Source organism: Neophocaena asiaeorientalis, unplaced genomic scaffold (genome assembly GCF_003031525.2).
Source record: "Neophocaena asiaeorientalis asiaeorientalis breed wild unplaced genomic scaffold, Neophocaena_asiaeorientalis_V1.1 scaffold130, whole genome shotgun sequence".
Taxonomy (NCBI): Eukaryota; Metazoa; Chordata; class Mammalia; order Artiodactyla; family Phocoenidae; genus Neophocaena; species Neophocaena asiaeorientalis.
In genome coordinates, this window is record NW_020173397.1 from 1320851 (window position 1) to 1342820 (window position 21970).

Here is a 21970-nt window from a genome sequence, read left to right on the forward strand (position 1 = left end):
GATTTGAGAGGAACTGGACCCTGGCCCTTGAAAATCAGGAAAAAGCGAACTGAAAGAGTTTGTGGGTACCAACAGCTGTGTTTCTTGTTGTCACCAAAGCTGTCAGAAGTCTTCTTTGGATCCCATCAGCACCTTCAAACTGTTAACCAAAAAAATCCAACCGAGTAAAATTTAAAGACCTTATGGGCTGTATTAAATGATTCATATATTGGGCAACATCCAGCCTAGCAGCTAGCTACAGAAAAGCTCTGGGGAGCCGTACAAAATGAAAGAATTTTACAGAGAGAAGGGAGCAGGAACAAGGAAGTTATACTAGGCAAAAAACAGTAGTTGGTTATGGCAAAGTTTCTTTCCTTTATGGGATGGCAGGCCCCTATCATACAGATTACCCTGATTGCCTTAAGAGTCTATTTCTGAGAAGGCTGAAACTATAATTTTAAGTCAAATCCCACTTTGGTGATGTGGGGCTTTTAGCATAAGTGACTCCAGTTTGGGCTGTTGTTTTGTTTTTAACATTAATCGAGTTAAATAGACAGTTAAATGAAAGACCTCATGGTGCTTGCTGTGAACATTATAATAATGATAAAGCCTTCAAAAATATATGCTTCTTTCTTTGTCCCATAAGCAAGAGAACTAACCTTAAAAATTATTTCTTTCAGGGCAACTTATATCAAGCTCAGATAACATCTGAAGTTTTTGGTAAAGTATCCAAATTTACATATTCTCCAAAAGGGCTGGATAATCCAGTAGTATGGGCCAGACAATTTTGCATGATGTGTGACAACTAAGAAAATAGTTTTTGAAATTCTGTACAAGTTTCGCTATATCTACTTCCCCTTCACTCCAGGAAAGTCCATAAAGTTCACATCATCCATTGCACCCAGTATAGCCGCTCAGTTCCCTTGGGAGCAATCCAATCTTAAGAAAGTCTAGAATGGAAAGGAAAAGAACTGCCTCAAAAATCTATTGGGAAGCTGGGGGGGGGCGGGGAAATGTCAGATCCCAGAAATAGAGATACCTTGGGATATAGGGCAATAGTAGTTCATTTTGAAAATATTTTCTGCAAACTTACTTACGTTAGAAAGATGAATATTACTCCCTCTCAGATTTTCTCATGCATGACAGAAAATGTAAAAAGATGAATAGCAAAAAAATAATGACAATGATGAGGATGAGGATGAAAGATTAACAAACATGCTGTTAAGTGTAGACAGAAGAATTGAAAGCCCATAGGAGAAACTGACCAAAAAGTTCCTAAAACTGGGAATGATGATGGCAGGGACACTAAAAATAGGTTGGTTGTGGCATTGCAGTAATGGAGATCTTTAAGTGTCTAACCATATAGTCTTAGAAAGTTAGAAAGAACACAGTGAGATCCTAAAAATAAATCTAGCACAAAAATGCAAGACCTATCTATAAGAATATATAAACTTACTGACTACACATAAGAAGACAAACTAATGGCTAGGATTACTAGACTACTCAGAAAGAAGTTGATTCTTTTGTTCAATGCAATTCCCATCACCGTATTACTGTATATCTTTTGTAACTTCAGAGTTATGCTAAATCTTATGTGGAAAAATAAGTAGATGAGAATAATCAGGACAATTAGGGGAAAGGAAAATGAAGAAAGAGCACTTTTGAAAGCAGGTGGGTGTCAAAGTCTTATTTTAAAGCTATGGTAATGAGAGCTGTCTGTCTGGTTCTAGCAGAGAAATACCCAAAGGCTAGGGGGAAAATCAGAGGTTATTTAAAACACTGATTATACATTGGAATTTATCAAATGAAAAGAGTACAGAAGGATGACATTCAGTATGATGTTCAGACATATACATTGAAGTGGCTGTGGGGAGAAAAGAGTGCTATCCATATATTAATATGCTAAGCACTAAAAATATGAGATAATGTTTAAGCAGAAAGAAAAAACACATGAGAATAGTAGAAAGACAGAGAAGATTATATAGGGACTAAACTGACAAATTTAACTTCATAAAAACCATAAAACTCCCATAACGAAAAACACCATAAACAGTAGCCAAATGATAAACTGAGAAAAGCAGGTGAGATACACAATGAGCACAAAAGCTGCTTATTCCATACAGCAGCTTTTCCTCAAGTGTGTTGGTCTCAGAAACCCTCAAGTACTTTAATAATTCTTGAGGATTCCCCAAAACGCTTTTTCTTTTGGGGATTTACATATTTACTATTTTGGAAGTTAAATCTGAAACATTTAAAATTTTTGTTTCATTTATTTAAAAATAGCAATAAAGTCGTTAACCATTAACAGAAATGTTTGCATTAAAAATGTCTTTCCACAGTATGGTACTGGCACAAAAACAGAAAGATAGATCAGTGGAACAGGATAGAAAGCCCAGAGATAAACCCACGCACATATGGACACCTTATCTTTGATAAAGGAAGCAAGAATATACAGTGGAGAAAAGACAGTCTCTTCAATAAGTGGTGCTGGGAAAACTGGACAGCTACGTGTAAAAGAATGAGATTAGATCACTCCCTAACACCATACACAAAAATAAGCTCAAAATGGATTAAAGACCTAAATGTAAGGCCAAAAACTATCAAACTCTTAGAGGAAAACATAGGAAGAACACTCTATGACATAAATCACAGCAAGATCCTTTCTGACCCACCTCCTAGAGTAATGGAAATAAAAACAAAAATAAACAAATGGGACCTAATGAAACTTCAAAGCTTTTGCACAGCAAAGGAAACCATAATCAAGACCAAAAGACAACCCTCAGAATGGGAGAAAACATTTGCAAATGAAGCAACTGACAAAGGATTAATCTCCAAAATTTACAAGCAGCTCATGCAGCTCAATAACAAAAAAACAAACAACCCCATCCAAAAATGGGCAGAAGACCTAAATAGACATTTCTCCAAAGAAGATATACAGAATGCCAACAAACACATGAAAGAATGCTCAACATCATTAATCATTAGAGAAATGCAAATCAAAACTACAATGAGATATCATCTCACACCAGTCAGAATGGCCATCATCAAAAAATCTAGAAACAATAAATGCTGGAGAGGGTGTGGAGAAAAGGGGACACTCTTGCACTGCTGGTGGGAATGTGAATTGGTTCAGCCACTATGGAGAACAGTATGGAGGTTCCTTAAAAAACTACAAATAGAATTACCATATGACCCAGCAATCCCACTACTGGGCATATACCCTGAGAAAACCAAAATTCAAAAAGAGTCATGTACCAAAATGTTCATTGCAGCTCTATTTACAATAGCCCGGAGATGGAAACAACGTAAGCGCCCATCATCGGACGAATGGATAAAGAAGATGTGGCACATATACACAATGGAATATTACTCAGCCTTAAAAAGAAATGAAATTGAGCTATTTGTAATGAGATGGATAGACCTAGAGTCTGTCATACAGAGTGAAGTAAGTCAGAAAGAAAAAGACAAATACCGTATGCTAACACATATATATGGAGTTTAAGGGAAAAAAATGTCATGAAGAACCTAGGGGTAAGACAGGAATAAAGACGCAGACCTACTGGAGAACGGACTTGAGGATATGGGGAGGGGGAAGGGTGAGTTTTGACAGGGCGAGAGAGACTCATGGACATATACACACTAACAAACGTAGTAAGGTAGATAGCTGGGGGGAAGCAGCAAGGCACAGGGATATAAGCTCGGGGCTTTGTGACAGCCTGGAAGGGTGGGATGGGGAGAGTAGGAGGGAGGGAGACGCAAGAGGGAAGAAATATGGGAACATATGTATATGTATAGCTGATTCACTTTGTTATAAAGCAGAAACTAACACACCATTGTAAAGCAATTATACCCCAATAAAGATGTTTAAAAAAAAAAAGTCTTTCCAAAGCAAAAATATATAAATATAGAATGGCACTATTTTGTATTTCACTAACTGTGATAATTCATACCTGCTTCTGCATTCAGTCTGATGTAATAGCCCGTATCACATGGCCTCTGCAACCACAGATGAAAAAGCTAGGACAGGGAAACTCCAGAAATTATGGACTCAGCATCATTAAGGACTGGAACCAATGCCAGCAAATACCTACCTTATCTTTATTAAAAAATAAATAAAAGTAGGCAGGAAGAAAGATGAACTCTTACCACGTTAAGCCACTGTTGCTCGAGAGCTGGTTGACCGATGCCGAATGCAATCTTCACAGATCAAACTCTCTGTATCTAAGCAGTTCCATCTTGGCAGCAACAGGCCCACGCTCTTCTGAAGAAGCTGAAAACGAGGTAAACCCCATGTTCCAGAGCCCTGCTGGTGACAGGGCTTTGGCTCAGATGATGTCCGTGTAAGCAGCCTGCCCCATAACTGTTTCCTCCTGTATTTGCCTAGATTAACATTAACAAGAATCTGGGCTTTATAGCCAAAGAAGGAAGACACTTTAGCTTAGGAATGTGAATTCTAGGGACAGAATGGAAGAGGATTAGGAAAAGAACATGCTATCGAACTCCTAGAATCAGTTTGAGCTTCTAGAGTACAAGACGTAAGAGCCAGAAATAATAAGCGAAACAGCAGTGAGACTCTGAGCTCCAGCTGAGCTGTTTCATGATCTGGGTAGGGACACAGTATGGCCAGCATCATGGGGATGGGAGGCATGGGGTCTGTATTCGTCCATCTTCTGCCTAAAACTCAGCAATGTACTGGTTCCCTGTGGTAGACCCTGTGTTGCATATTTACCTAATCATGTTTCATGTTTCTCCTCCAGGACGCACAGAAAGACTGCATTTCGACAGTGTCCCTTGCAGGTAGATGGGAACAAACGTAACTGGGTTCTGAGTCAAGGGATCTGGGAGGACATAATGTAGACCACATCAACGCCTGGCCATACAGCTTCCCTTTCCTTCTGTAGTAACCTCTGAGGCCACTTGGTTCGGATGGCAGCCTCACTCTATGGAAGACTCCTGGATCCCTGAGTCACCATTCAGAGGAAAACTGCCCAGGAAGGCCACTTAGCACAAATCAGACTGTTGTGAAAGAGAAACATTTGTTGTGTTTAACTTTTGAGACTTAGAGGTGTATTTGTTGCTATTGGAACTAATACACAACTCAAGAATAAATGTCTTAATTATATGATACCACTTATATGTGGAATCTAAAATACAACACAAACATACAGTATCTGCAAAACAGAAACAGACTCAGACACAGAGAACAGACTTGTGGTTGCCAAGGGGGATGGGGGAGTGGAGGAGAGAAGTATTGGGAGTTTGGGATTAGCAGAGCCAACTAGTATATATACAGGATGGATGAAAACAAGGTCCTATACTGTAGAGCAGAGGGAACTGTATTCAACGTCCTGTGACACCCCATGATGGAAAGAATATAAAACAAGAATATACGTAGAAGTGAATCACTTTGCTGTACAGCAGAAATTAACGCGACATTGTAAATCAGCTATACTTCAATACAATTTTTAATTTTAAAAAGTGAATGTCTTGAGGTCTGTAGACGTGACCCTTGAGTTTGATAGTAGAAGTCTGATTATAAGCACTGACACCTGTCATATTAAATCTAGGGCACAACATCAGCTATGTGGGCACTAGACCAAGAGCGGAAGAGCAAAGCGGACAGAGCTAAGTGCTCTGCCAGCAACTTGGTTTGTGATCATAAATGGAATACCCCTTTGGGGCCTCCCAGAAATATTTGGGGTGGGGGGCAGTCTAAGAAGTGTTCATGGCCAACAATCACGTGAATGGAATCATTATTTTGTTACCACTGTTTTTAAAACATAGGACATGTAATCTTTTTTGATGCCACAGGCCAGTAAATTGGGATTATACTTGTGTCATGCTAAAAAAAAAAAGATAAGATAATAATAATCAAAAGCTGATCTCAGCTCCCAAGTCCAAAAACAATAATCACACTTAGCCCCTTGCAAAGGTCTGCTTCAGTGTGTCTCCAGGGCCTTGTGATCTCAGTGCAACTATCCAGCTCAAAACAAACAACAAAGCTTACTTACGTTTCTGGCAAGTTAAAGAGAATCCGTCCTGAGCAAAGACTCCCTCTGCCAAATCGGAAGCTACTTCCAACCTACGCCTTGAGGAAGGACTCCGACACTTGTTTCGCAAGTCAAACCTGTATTTACTCATGTGGTAACCAGCCGACCGACCCCTGGGAACAGTCCCAATAAACGACTGCAAGAAAAATAAAAGAACGAATGATGACCTATGGAAATTTGATCACCATGTGTGACAAAGGCCATAAACTACTGTTCACAGCAGAGCAATTATTCAGACTCCCCTCCAGATGAGTGAACTGTCAATCATTTTGTTTGCGGATAAGGAAAGCGTTCATCTTTAATTACAACCACCACATTTTGTTTTTTAAATTATTTCCTAATTTTAAAACCAAAATGATAGTAGCAGCATTATTGCATATTCCAAGCAGACTTACTTGTGTGTGATTTATCCAAAACATGAAGCACAACCTCTTCATCTTTCTCCGTTTGAACTGATAAAAGCCTTAGAACGAACCCAATGGCCCACATTTGGCTCCAGTCCATTAGTCCGCCTACTTTCAAGATAAAGCACACTAAATTTTTTATTGTGTAGTGCGAAGGGAAATAACCCCCCCACTAGAGGACCCACACCTTTGAATTATTCACAGAGTTCTTATTTCAAAGTCTTTATAACTCAGGGTGCCTCTGGGACTTAGGCACTTCATTTACAACTTCGAGAGGCCTTCGGCACCTCAGCTGTGGGAAAAATGTGGACTTAAATAAAGATAATTGGTATTAATGCCAAACCACCGAGTTTATATTTTCTGTAAAAGAAAAGGTATCTCGGTAAAGTCAACACAAATATTACGATCAACTATCTTATAAGACAATACTTTAGGAACTCAGTTTGTTTTAGTTTTATCCTACGTTCTTGGGTAAATGCGAAATCTTGAAATGCTTTACAAAATGGTATTTAGGAGGTGAGAAGGAGAATATAAGAAATATTTCCCAATAGTTTTTGATATTGAAAGTAGCATTTCCTAAATTCTCATTTTCAGAAGTGACCTAGAATCAGCAAGGTTCTAGGTGAAAGTCATTCATGACTCAAGTCAGTTTTACAAAAGTCATCTACCTTTAACATAAATGTGTTCATGTTTTCTGCTCTTGACATTCTTCCTTGCTTGGAAGTGAGGAAATAAAATTTTTACTTTAAGGCAGGACAAGAAAATTTAAACGTAAAATTCTCTTTCTGTGTCCATTTCGGTCACCTCCCTCTCTCCCTAGTGTACAGTGTACATCTGCATCACACATTAACCAGACCTTCTCAAGGATGGGATTGCCTGCTGGACCGTAAAGATATATTTCTTTTTTTCCTTTCTTCTGAGGCAAGCAATGTAACTTGTTAAAAGAATAGCATTCTTTCGCAACTCTGTAAGGGATCATGGTGAGTTGCTGCTCACTTTCTACCTGCTTACCTGGATTATATGTATCCTTGGTGGACTTTATGTAAAATATCCATGTGTCATTTTGATGTACAATCCTTTGTCTCAGAAATGTTTATGACTGAGCCTTTGACTTGAAACACGTGGAACAGTTCTCAGAACTTTCTGAGAGTCTGTCTCCTGGATCATAATCCTCAGTTTGGCTCGAATAAAATTCCCTTCTTCCTTAACTTGTTAGTTGAACCTTCTTCCACAGAGGTGATTTTGCAGTGAGTGTATATTATGTTATTGACCACAGATGAGTAATTCACAGTTAAATTGATATACGTTGCCTAAAAATTTTCCATCCACAGTCACTTTGGTTTAGTTGCTGGGTCCTCAGAGCTGATGCAATCAAGGAACACTTGTTTGTGGCCAGAGCATTGCTGAATTCTGATTAATGAACCACTTATCAACATCAAGTATGTGTTGACAACAGTACAGACCACACTGAGCTCTCTTACTGTGAAGTAACATTGACTGTGTTCGATATGTTACATGATACACAATAATTGTCCTGTTGTAAACAGTGGATTCTCCTTATGAAATGTCCAAAACACAATACCAGTCTCTAAGAAGAGCAAAAAAAATATGTGCCCATGGATGCTGTAGTGTTTAGGCAAAGGGCACAGGTGTGAATTTTGCCTTCGCTTGAAATAATCCCTTTAATGTTCAACCGTACAACCAGGAAGGAGTCCAGTTGCGATCTAATCTGAGTTCTGGACACAGTGGATGACCTCACTCTAGTTTACCTTATGGCAGAAATATTCGCTCAATATTCTCCTGTATGCTAAGTATGAGAGGGCAGAAATTGAGGCTATATATATAGCTATTCGAACATGGATTCTATTCAGGGAAGACAAGGATGCTTAGGATTTTCAGTGGTCTTCATGACAAAGAAAACCTTTTGTCCCTAAGAATTCATATTATCATGTAAATTACCAAGTCACTGATATTATGACATTGACAATAATGAGAATTAACTTTGAGCGCTTTGCTTACTACGTACCAAGCACTGTCTGTCTCATTTAATCCTCATAACTTTCTATGATGTAGCTATGACTGTTATCTCCCATCTTGCCTACAAGGAAACCAAGCTTCAACAGGAAGTAATTCATCTAAGGTCACATGGCCTAAGAGACCTGAGCCAGCTTTGAATCCAGAAGTCTTGTTTTGGCTCCTGTGGTAAACTTGTACGTGGCCCCCCAGGAATCTGCACCCCTGGTAGTCACAGCCTTCCGTGCTTCTCTTCTGAAAGTTGATCCTGTCTGATGAGAAAGATGCTCTCCGTCATCAATCTCACACAGGGCTCCTCTGAGCCCCTTCTCGAGTGGGCCTCAACCCTGACCCACTAAAGCCTTGAACAGAACGCTGACACGGTTTCTAACAGCTCCAGGCCACATCCTAGGATGATTGTCATCCCCCTTAAAGTTCCTGCCTGAGAAAACTCAAGGTTGACAAAAAAATGGACTGTTCCAGCCGGCGCCTGAAGACAGGGTCTCTGAATCCCAGCCTCTCTAAAAGGGGAGGAGTCTAATTTCCATAAGCTTTAGTTAGCAAACCCAGATGGGTGTCACATGGACCAAGCGCTGCTTTCCGCTTTATATAATGTTTCACTTCCCTGAGTCTATTTAGACCCTGCTCATCTCCCTCTTTATTCCTTTGCTTTCCCTTTACAACAACCAGTCACCTCTGTACAAATTGAAGTTGAGTTCAGTTCACACTGGGCTCGTTTCCCTACTGAAATAGTTACTGCTGTTTGAAATCTATCCTTACCACGTTAATTAGTGGCTGTGACAGAAGCCTGTTGGATTCAGCAGAAGAGATGCAGAGTGGCATCCTAGGCTGGGTCATGGAAGGCCCTGCAGCTTCTACCTTCTCTCCAGAGCACTCACCTTTGGAGACCTGAGCCACCAGGCTAAGGCACCACGCAGAGAGATGATGCAGAGAAGGCCTGAAACAAGATGGAGAGAGAGATACTTCTAGCAACTCAAGTCATCCCATCTGAGCAGAAGTAAGTTGTTCTCTCTGAGCCCTGTCCAAACTGCAGATTTGTCAGCAAACTAACTGACTGTTGTATGTTTTAGCCACTCAGCTTTGAAGGGATTTGTTACCTAGCAACAGATACCTGGAACAGCCACTGCAAAGCACAGGCTCTTTTCACTCTCCCAGGATCCCTCTTTTTATTCTTAATTCTCAACTCTGAAGGCCATCTTCAGCCCACCCCAACTCACTCACTCACAAATACACTCACCAGGCTGAGTGAGGAGGAAAATTAAGCCCCAGGCCCAACTCCAGTCACAAAGAAGGTAAAACTAACAAAAGAGAAAAATACCTACTGTTTCAAATGAAATGTTGGTACACATATGAAAGTCTTTTCTTTCCTCCTTCTTAAAGAATGTGTACTTCCAACATGTTGGCTAATTTCTGTTTGCTGATGAGAATTTTCTTTGAAAAATAATTCTGGATTTTGAGTAAAATGATACCAAAGTATAGAAATCTGAACTGATTTTTCATTTACATGTACATGTATTCCAATATGTTAAAAATCAGCTTGATTGTACCATCAGTAATCTATCTACACAGGTAATGTGGTTCAATATAGAAAAGATTTTCTTCATCTGGGTAAGGTTTCTAATACTGTAAATTTGAATTCACTGGGGAAACAGATATCACATTCATGCCACAAACAGCACTGGACTGTTAGTTGCAAAATGAAACAAATTGAAATTTAATTCTCATCACGGCTTCTGAGGGTCATTATCCTGGAGGGAGGAGGCGGCTTTGCTCCTATAAACCGTGACTCCTGAACGGGCTTCACATGGCACTTGGAGTCATCAGACCCCTGAGTATTTACTAGTTTGCACTCACTTCACTGGAAACTCACCGATGCCTTTGGTGACAGATCTGGTGCTTTGCTTTACACTGTGCTTGACAGGGAGCTTGGCTGTTCAGCCACAAAATTTTATTCCTTGTGAATTTCATCACCTCCCATTCTCCTGAGCTGCAGAATGCGTGATGGGCCTCCAGGATCTGCCTCAACTTGGCTTCTGTGTAAAGCTTGTTCGTCCTCTGCTAGTTAGGAACCCTGTTATTGGTACCATCATACGACCTACCTTAACATGCAGTCGGGGACAAGTAGAATGTGGAAGGGCTGCTCTGTGACCAGGTCAGAGTTTGCAAAGCCCCTCAGCAACTTTCAGTCTTAAAGACCCCCTTGTAAGCTTCAAGGGTTTTCATTCCAACAAATAGAAAAGGTAACAACTTTTCTCCCAACGCACAATTTAACCACTGGAGGAAAAAGAAGAAGAAGAAAGAAATCATCCTTTATCCCTGAAACTTGAACTGAGACTAACAAAACATTCACGTACATAACTGGCAGGGCTCAAAAGTCCTGAATACTTCAGAATGATTTCACGTATTCGTTCACTGGATCCCATATCTACCGATATAATCTGAGCAGTCACAAAGTGCATGCCAAGTTTTGTTTCAAAAAGTATAGCCACACGCACATATACTTACTGTTATCATGACTTTTTTTTTTTTTTGCAGTACGTGGGCCTCTCACTGCTGTGGCCTCTCCCGCTGCAGAGCACAGGCTCCGGACGCACAGGCTCAGCGGCCATGGCTCACGGGCCCATCCGCTCCGCGGCATGTGGGATCCTCCTGGCCCAGGGCACGAACCCGCGTCCCCTGCATCAGCAGGCGGACCCTCAACCACTGCGCCACCAGGGAAGCCCCTATCATGACATTTTAATTATAAAAATGACAGGCTTTTAGTAATTCATAAACAAAGCACATAAGCATCAAGTAATAAATATCTCCCCTGCAAATATATATGTACAGAGTTACTATATGAATTTTGTATATATGTATAGATTACACGTTTTAATAAAACTTCATTACATTTTTCATCAACTCTGAAAAAGTGCTGGCAATCCTGTCAACAGCTCTGAACTTGTATGAGATCTAACCCTGAAACCACACAAAGGTACAGCCTAAACAAGGCCAGCTCGCCTTGTGAAACTTTTTGACAAAAAGACTTAGCAAGGGGCCCACATCAGCATCTGTGCCAACAATATCCCCGCAAAAGGCCCCTGAGTGAGAGGTTCTACTTCTTCGGAAATACACAAATCTTCTGATAAGGTGGCTTCATTTCACAATATGATTTCTTTGCTAAGGGAGAGGTCCTTTTCTTCCTCCAGCTTACAAAAGAAAGTAGAAGGAGATAGAGCTAGGGTGGTCCAGGGTTGAAAACAGTGTAATTGTAGCCTATTATCCAAAAATCCCTGTGATAAATATATCTCGGCCTGAAGGAGGTAGAAACTCCTGTAGCTGGTCTTCTCTCTCAGAGACACGAATGGGTTCCTAGTCTTCCACGGCAGAGTTTCTCCAGTACTTGTCATTCCCTCCCCCTACCCCAGGCCGAGGGACTGATTTGAAAACAGAGCAAGTGAAGCCAAGAGCATGACTTCGGATTCGCATTTGGCTCAGTGACCAGATGCAGAGCAAAAAGTTTGAAAATTTATATTCCTGGTTATAGAGGGCCCAAGCAAGCATACATCCATACTTGTGAACGAGCATAACCCTTCTCCTACAGAAAGACTATCATTCGCAAAATGCTAACTTTATTTCCATGCTTCTTCCAAAGAAAAAAGAAGAAATAAAGAAATGTAAGATGGCCTATGACCTCAACCTCATTAAATAAAAATACAGCTCCTTTATGGTAAGACAATTTCATGACAGCTACGTTAGCACACTATTGCTGATATCTTCCAGGGAGGAGAAAAGACAGAAGGCCTGTCTGCGGTCTAGGCAATTCCTAGAATACTCTAATAGTCTCCAAAAATCCAAGATTTGTATTGCAGCGTTACCCTTATTCCCATACCAAATTTACAAAGGAAAGCTGAAGCTTCCTAAGTTAGCGGTAGAACATTTGGCCTTTTTTAACATTATCATATCTACTCATATATTCAACGAATATTTACCAAATGCTTTCTAAGCATGAGACAGTGAATTAAGATACAAAGACATATATGACAATTACCTCACCCTTTAAACAAGAGATTTTACAAAATGGCTACAACTACCTGCCGTATTAAGACAGACAGGCAGAAACAAAGGTAATGCTGCAGACCTCATAAATGTGTTTTTCCCCCAGAAGTCATTCTTGAATTTTCCTTTAAGCTCAAAGTCATCTATCACATTGAAATATGCAGTAACAAAGCAAAACTTATGGTCTGCATGTGGTCACAGAAAACCTTGGAACTTAAGGATCCTTCAGAGTACGGATTCTTTATCTAAAGGGATTAAATTTCCCCCAGCCATTTACGTTTCTATCACAGGCTCCTAATGACTATGGTAAATTAATATAAGCCTTGAACTTGCTTACAGGAAAGCCAAGGCCTAGAAGAGCAGCTTAGGCTGCCAGTCAGTTACCCAGTTATTGCGTGATTCAGCCGAGACTCAAATGCATATTTATACATGTCATACTCAGGGGTCTTTCGACCATGATACATGGTTCTTGGCTGTACATCCTTTAATGCGTCGTGATACATATTTCATATTCATAAAGGTGAATTCCATCCCACCAAACCATCTGACCCTCCTCATGTATCCACTGGCATCTACTAACTGCATTCAGCAGGTCTCCACCCTGTAGCCAGAGTAATCTTTTCAAACAACCAGTCTGACTGCTGTGGAGACCAGCTTTTCCTCAAAAAGCTCATCATAGAACTGCCATGTGGTCCAGCAATCCCACTCCTAGGCATATACCCTAAAAAACCGAAAGCAGGGACTCAAACGAATCTTCAGAGGCTGCAGCCCTGACCAACAGCTTGACCACAACCTCATAAGAGGCTCTGAGCCAGAACCACCAGGCTGAATTTCCTGCTACTCCCAATCCCATGATCCTTAGGAACTGACCAAGAAAATACACGTTTGTTGTTTTAAACTGGTGGATTTGGGGATAATTCTTATACAGAAATAGATGACTAATACAGGATTATTTGACTAATATTCTCCCATCAAGTTCATGGAGGGCAAACACTGTTCCTTACTGCACTCACCAATTATATACCCAATATCTATCACAGTACTTGACATACAGTAGACATTTAACAGATATTTGTTTAATGAATGAATGAATGAGTAAACCCCAATGACTTCACACGTCTACTACAAGGAAATAGAAATTTTACACGCCTTACATGGCATTGGATAGCATGGGTCATTCAGCACCAAGAGCTGTTGACACAGCTTTGAATGCAAACCAGACTTCATGCCCAAGCACCCAGGGAAGACAAATCGGTAGTCACATGTTTAGTTAACAGACCATGCAGCTTGACAACTTGAAAAAAAAAAAGTAAATTTAGATGTTTTCACGTGCAGTGGAGAATGTTATAAAGGTACCATTGCGAACAATGCAGAGACATTCCTTTACAGAAATTGAAGGCCCTGCCAGGCAGGAGAGGGTTGAAGAAAATGAAAAGAACAAGGTGAAAGTGAGGCAGAAACTGATTTAAGAGAAATACACTTTCTGTCCATCATTACAAATGACAGTTTTCTTATGAAAACACCTCAAATTCAACTAATGCATTTTACTCCCTTAACGTAAAGATAACTTTTTAAATGATTTTCCAGATCCAGGAATGAAAGTTAAATGGGAAAAGAGGGGGTGAAAAGGTGATCAAATTAAATAAAACCTGGAAAGCTACTGCTTTAGCGTGAATCTTGACATCGAGCCATTATAAAAAGGAGCCAAAGTTAGACACCAAAATTTCCAAGCATCTATTTTCCTTGAAGACCGATATTACCAGCTCAACAGCACATGCCAGAAACACTTAAACCGGCTTTTCATCCAAGCAAACAATGGATCTCTCCTGGCCTCCTCCATCAGACCAGCTCACTCCCTGAACATGTCTTGGATCAATGGAATGTGAAAGCATAGACTACATAGATAAAGAAAAAAGAGAGAAAGGAGCATAAAACTTGAGATTCGAAACAGCCAAGCAAAATCCCTGAGATATAATGAAAGTAGGATTGGGACAAGAAGCTTGAAGATACCAAAGAATTGTCAAATGGCAGAATTAATCGGGCTCACGGTTAATATATTTGTACCTCCTTTATTTACACACTAATTTTCATGGTGTACTTTTTCATAGGTATGTAGTACACATAAAGCTTAGATTTTCATAGAGAAACATCTTTACTGTGGGGAGGAGGAAAGCTTAGATTTTCATAGAGAAACATCTTTATTGTGGGGAGGCCCAAAGATTGGTATGAGAAAAATCAAGTTGGGACAAGATTTGAAGCATAGAAGGTTAGAGAAGGAAAGGACTTTACATCTTATTGTTTTTACATTCATGTAAATCACCAGTTCTCCTGTGTTATTTCTCTAGTCCCTATTCTGATTACTTCCCTTATCATTTGACTCTTTGAGCATGTCTTCCTTTGAAGGAAGGTGTAGACAGTGTGTGGAAAATGTTAAAAGCCAGGCTGAGGGATTAAGACACAGACCAGTGAAGACCTAGAAGCACTGAGGGTGTGAGCAGGGATCTGTCACCTGTGGGGTAGGGAGATTATTCTGAAAGCAACATGCAAGGCAGAGACTTTAAAAAAATAGAAAAAAAGAGGGCTTCCCTGGTGGCGCAGTGGTTGAGAGTCCGCCTGCCATTGCGGGGGACACGGGTTCGTACCCCGGTCCGGGAGGATCCCACTTGCCGCGGAGCAGCTGGGCCCATGAGCCATGGCCACTGAGCCTGTGCGTCTGGACAGGCCACAGCGGTGGGAGGCCCAAGTACCGCAAAAAAAAAAAAAAAAAAGAAAGAAAAAAGGAAGATTAGAACAGCTAGAGTTGGAGCGGGATGGTAAGCAACAAAAATTGACTTGCAGAAACTTTAAAAAAAGGAGGGAGGTAACGCATCAGAAGGATGTTTGGTAGGTTAAAGAACCCAAGAGAAGGTTGAAGGACCAAATTTTGGAAAGGCCCTGGTCCAGAGCAGCTCTGGAAATTCAGGTGAGTGGGAATTCATAGCTATTTTCTTTCTGGCCAGGCCGGTGGGAAGAATCGGGATCAATTATATGTATATATTTTTTGAGTCACTTTTCAGGGATCCAGCTCGCATGAGAGCTTGGTTTGTGTGTTGACACCTTGCCCAGGAGACAGGAAGCATCCTGACATGCAGTCTCTTCAAGACTTGAAGTGTTTTCCCCTCACTTTATAAAGAAGATTGAATACTCCTTTTTAAATTAAAAAGGATATTGGGCAGACAAACACAATGGAGGTCCAGCAAGGCAGCTACTGTCCTAACTCAGCCCTAAGGGAACGAGAAATGACTAGGGTACAGATCAGATCAAGCCCAGGGTTACTGTCCAATACACTTCCTATTGTCTAAAGTCAAGAGCAGCTTTGATGCACATTTGGATGAGAAGGACTGTCCTCAGCACTGGTGGAAGGAAAGTAACCTATGTGCTCCTTAATCCCCACTTCGTATCCTTAGATTATACTCACGTGAACGGTCAAGAGAAATACATCCAGGTCCACCTCTCAGGTGCAATCAGGCAGGATGTTGAGTGCTCTCAGTTGCCACTTGGCCTTCTTCCTTATCTCCTCCAAGTGGTGGGATGTGACACAATTGTATGTTCCGTCCTGTTAGGAATGAGCCTGCCTGATAATAAGAAAGCAGAGACTGCAGAGTTGTCGCTTGATCCTGTTTTCTCCAAGAACTAGTTGCTTTGTAGTAGAGACCAGGGAAAATGCCAAAAGCAGCCTTGCCCTCATTCATGGAAGAGTGGATGAGAGAAGAGACACAAGTTCTCAAACACAGGCCACAACATTTCCATAGTCTTAGTATGACAGATCCCCAAAGCCCCCAAACACATTCACCAACATGTCCCATCACTGTGCCTGTGCAGCCCTTTTTTGGAAAGTGATCTCAAGAGATCAGGAGAGGAAGCTGAAGCTTTGCCTCGGACAGACTATTATAAAAGAGAATTTCACAACAAAGCTTCCTTAGTACCTACAAAGATGTTTATTATAAAAAAAAAAGAATAAATAAAAAGTGTTTGTGTGAAGAGAGAATAAAGGGGAAAGAAAAAGGTTTAGGTAAACCTTTTGGTTTTTTTTTTTCTTCCAGAGAAAGAGAGACACCGTGTGGATTTCACAGAGAGCCCAGCATAGCTCAGTTTGCTTTAATATGCTAAAGGAAAAAATATTACTGCTTAGGTATCCGGTAGCAATGTAAAGCACAAAGATAGATAAAGAAGAAGTTAAAGTGACCAGCACAGATGACCAAAAATCTAGAGTTTTGTAGTGTAGAGCAGAAATTCCTCAGGGACTGGTTTCTCTTACTGTGTGGAAAAATGGGAATCCAACAGGTTTATACAATTTGAAAACAAAAGGTTGGCAAAGGTCAGGGCTCTGGATGAGTCCCACGTTCCCCCTCTTAATGTCTGAGATGTTCCTAGAGACCAACTGGAAACAGAGCCAAAGGGGAAAGATTCCTCCTGGAAAGCAATTCTGGTGCATCAGCTCTCTTGTATTCCTGCCTCAGGGACGGGGTGGCAGGTCCATGAAGGGACGCAGTAAATACACTTCCAATCTTGTCCCGTGTAACAGTTATTGTGATGTGATTTGAGTTGGCTCTGCAGAGAAGAGAACCTGGTTTGAATCTGATCTCATCAGACACGTGCAAAGATGCAAGAGGAGAAAGCAGTTTAGTCTGCAGCTCCCTCTAGCTATGCCTGGGAAATAACTGCAGAGGGAAGGAGGGGAGCACAGAGCCTGGGCGCGGGGGAGTTGTGGCGGGGCAGGGAAGGGAAACAGATTGTCTTCATCACAGAGCACGACTGACAATGAACCAAGGGCTTCCAGGGGAACCCGTTTTGGTATCTCATCTGCAGCTACCAGAGGCACTGAATGCTGTGTGATTTAAACACTGCCCCCAAAGACTTGCAAAATAAGGGAATGTGCGTATGTGCCATGCTCTCCCCGCCACTATTTTCCAAGAGCATTCATAGCACGTGATATCATGCTAGGCTGGTCAGTTTTTCCTTTTCTCCCTGCATGAGAGACTTGCTATCTACACCTAGGAATCAGTTTGTAAATATAAAGCGAAGCCAAATAACATGCAAACATGTGAACAGGAATACGTTTTGCACTTAGAGGCAAGTGCAGTATCACAGAAACTGTAGAGCTGATATAGACAGCCCAATGACTCCTATCACTGATTAAAAAAAAAAAGAAAGAAACCGAAGTGGATCAGAGAGTTCATCTGGCTGTGCTGAAGTCAGGCAGCAAGAAATGAAACTCAGGTCTCTGTCCTCAGTCTAATATGGTTTCCATTACACAGTAAGGCATGCCACTCCATACTCAGACACAGAAAGGCATAACTCTAAATCAAAAATCATACAAAACCCCTAGATGTTCTTTAACAGTGCTTGCTGTATGTGAAAAACTGTGCCAGTTTTTTTTTTTAAAAAAAAGCTTTATCAGATGTACAAGAATTTACATATCTTATGTATCCAAAGAGGCTCACTCTTTAAGTGGCCCTTCTAGAAAGCCAGTAGAGTGGCTATAATTCACCACATTTCGGAAGTTTCACTCTAGATCGAGTATGATCCAGAAAAGAATTCAACCCAGATGGCTCAAACGAAAAGATTTTAAGGATGAGATAACTTATGTGAGGGCAGGGTTCAGGACCATGAGGTTCCCGGGAACTAGAGAAGTTCCCAGTGCTGAGACGGGGAAACCACCAGGTGACCGTACAGGGGAGGAAAGGATGTTCCTAAAGTTCAGGGGGGAGAGACCACCAGGGAGACTTGTACCTCAGGGAAACTCTAGTCTTGGAAGGTCTTGTCTCCTGACAGAGGTGTCCTGCTAAAGCAGCATAACCCAGCCTCACTCTCTTCCTACCCTCTACCTGATCTTCTGCCAGCACCTCCCACTGGAAGCCAGCTGGCAAGGAAGCCCAGTGATCCCACCCACAGGGGCCCTCCTCAAGGCAGAGATATTGGCCTCAGCAGTGTAACTGGGATGTTCATCATTTCTGAGTCAAAATGAGTTGATTATCCACCTTTTCTACCGTCTTAAATGACTGCTGCTTCCAAAAACCATACTCACTTCAGTTTGCAGAGATCCAATGTCCACGAGTTTAACTGTTCTGTTTTTATTTCCTCACGTACAGTAAGCCACATCGTGTATGAACTGAAAATATTCTGTTGACTGGTGGCTGCAGTTCCAAATAACCGATCCATTTCTCTAGGTCTGAATGTATGAACCGTAAGTACTGTATGTAAGGTGCGTATACAGTAACTGGCATATGTTATAGTAAGTTCTTAAGTGCTTTTGTACTTTGGCTTTTGCTGCAAGCCACTGTTCTTGAAGGAAATCATTTCAATCAAAATGAATGAACACAGTCTGGTCTATAGGGCCCTTTTCAACCCATCCAGGCATCACCTCTGGGAGGTCATCAGTGCTGGTCTGCTGTCTTGGAATTAAACTGCAGTGCCAGTTTCTGCAGTGCTGGAGAAGTCCACCATGTTGGACGAAGTCCGTCCAAGTGTTTGTCATCACAGACAAAGCGTGCTCTCTGCACATCCATTTGTGATGGAACAAGTGGCAATGGAATGCCACGAGGGGAACCAAGGACTCAGGGACTTAGATCTCATTCTAGCTCGGTTTGATCTTAGGCAAGCCACTGAAATTCTTAAGGCCTCAGACGCCTCATCTCAAAAACAGGGAAATTGAAAAAGACTTCTGAATTCTAAACTTTGTTCTTTCAATAGAATCACGTTGTTATATAAAATATCATAGGGACAACCTACTTCCGAAAGAGATAAAGGTAGCATTGCTCTGGTTGAAGAAGGCTGAAAGGGGCCTGGAATACTCTTCACCTTCCCCTACACCCCTCACTCAAAATCCCCAAGCAGCACAGTAAAAAGTAAAAAAAAAAAAAAAAAAAAAACTTTGAAGGGGATGCCAGGGAAAGGCTGTTATCTGAAGTGGATGACCAGTGAAGGCCTGTTTCTAGTCCAATTTCTTCAAATATAAGTTTCCCCAAATTTTATGGCGCATAAGAGGGGAAACGCTTCATTTTGTTCTCATAAACACATAAAATCAACCAGCAAACTTTTATAGACTGCAGTGCAAATGGTACAATAAGTTCATTGTCCCATAGTGTCTGCTGCGTAATTGTGTTCATTCCCTTTGTGTATTTTAGTAACGAGAGTATAATTGTCAGTGCTCATAATACATATAATCTCATTACTGTCACTCCCATTAGTATGCCTTCACCTCAGCCTATCCACAGCGTGTTCCACTTTCCCTCTCATTGAAATACATAAATAATTCTCCCTTCCTGCGTCCAGATTTCAGGTTAATTCCTCACAGTTACCATGGCTAATCACTGAGACAATGCTGTCGCCCTTGCTTTTTAAATACGTTTAATCTACCATTTTGATACAAAGCCAAGAAGTCAGCATCGCACTGGCGTGGAATTGCCATGACCACATCCTTGCCTTCCTACTAGAACGGTTGAGACTTTTATTTGGAGTAGAAACTAATTTAGACATACCAAGACTGCATTCCTGACAGTGTCTGTGTTTGGAGAACTGCAAGATTAGACACAAGTATCTTAGGCCTCAATTTTCTCATCCGTCAATGGACAGATTTGGCCTCTGTTATCCTCCTGAATGCCTTCCGCTTTCAGTAGTTCTTTTTACCTTTAAAAGATTCAAATCAGGAAAACTTATCATAATTATTTCTCAAAATAATGTTTGAATTTTAAGTCAGACAGTATAAATAGACATAAAAAATATCCCTCCCCAGATGCAATGACTTTAGATTTTCTTAGCTCTTGTGAAACTTATAGATCTTTTTCTTTCCATACAAATTAATATCTTTAAAATATATTTGAGGCATCATCTCTTGATGTGCTATTTGGTAGTTGAGACTGTAGCTCTCTTCCTTCACCCTTCTGCTTCTCCTCCCCCAAATTCTAATTATAGTGATATTTCAATTTTCATTAAATAGGGATTCTGCTATGCATGTCATAGTGTTCTCAGGTCTTCCTTCGTGATCTTAGAATCTTACTTTCTCAAGTCCATTTAGTCAATTACCTCTTTCCAGTCTATCTGCCTTCCAGTTTGCAAAATATTATGAATTTACAATCTATTTTTAAAATATCTTTATGATACCTTTTAACATATTTCGGGGAGAAAGTGGAATTAGATATATATGTTCAATATGCCATCTGAACATGAAAATTCTCAAATTTTCCTCGTTTGTCCATACTACCATAACACACGTCAGTCATTACTTACTGTTGAGTGTACCTTTTAAATGCCTCTCAAATCCATCCTCTCTTCCCCACACCTCTGCTATCTTCATAGTTCAATTTTTCCCCTAGAAAGTTAAAATAAAATGGTATTCAATAGTATGGGAACATGGGGAATGTTTACCGCCCTCTAAGCTTAGAGATTTGGACCTTGTATTATTTAGTGTCACACAAATATAAGTGCAACAAGGCACCATCCTCTGTCTGGGGTAGGTGGGGGCTAGGAGCATCCTGGGTGTCATTCACATGGAGTAAACCACTTCAAAGGTTAACTAGATCTCACATTTACTCCTACCAGACAATCAATAAACTGCATACTGACTATAGTCACAGGTGTCCTCTAAAAATACCAATAGAAATGACACTTCCTCACCCAAAGCCTGACAGCCTCAAGAGAATGCCACTAAGAAAATAAACCTCTGAAGTGAGAATAAAATGAAATAAGGATTGAGAAAAATATTGAAAGGTGAGCATGGCTACTGCCACATTTAAATGACTGGAAGCAGAAGCATAAGAGACCGAAAAGGCTTTAGAAAAGATGTATTAGCCAAACAGTATATTCCTGGTCTAAACTTATGACTTTTCAAGAATTAAAGCCACCATGGGCCCTCACCATTCCACATAGGCAGGAAATAAAATGAATAAGATTTGCAGTCTTCAAGAAGGGTGTGCTTCTCTTGTTTTAAATTCTTAGGTAACAAAAGGACCCATGATTGGATATGAGAAGGAGGATACGTTGCCACATCACCCAGAGATTCTGGACGCTGAACTCAGTGCAGTGACTGGATGGAATTTTACGTAGCCTCCATGAGGATGGAGCAACTGTGCTGGGTGGTTAAAGGGAACAAAGCGATATTTGGTGATTGGAGAGAGTCCAGCTGCGGTGAGAATATTTACTGCTCTCTGAATATCCATGTGCTCTCCCCATTTCCCAGCTGCCTTGTAATTAAGTAGAACTACATATATAGTTCTGGGAGTAGATATGAGCTGTGTCACTTGTTGTCGAAGCATGTAACAACTGGTATATAATGCCTCTGCTCTGCCTTCCCCTAGCAAGGCTGTTGTGCAGGAAGGGATGCAGAATAAATTCCGGAGTCACTACACGGAGGAGGGCTGCCCTAAAACATCACCCAGATGTGCAGCTTTTGAATAAGCAAGAAAGGAGCTTTCATGTGTTATGCCA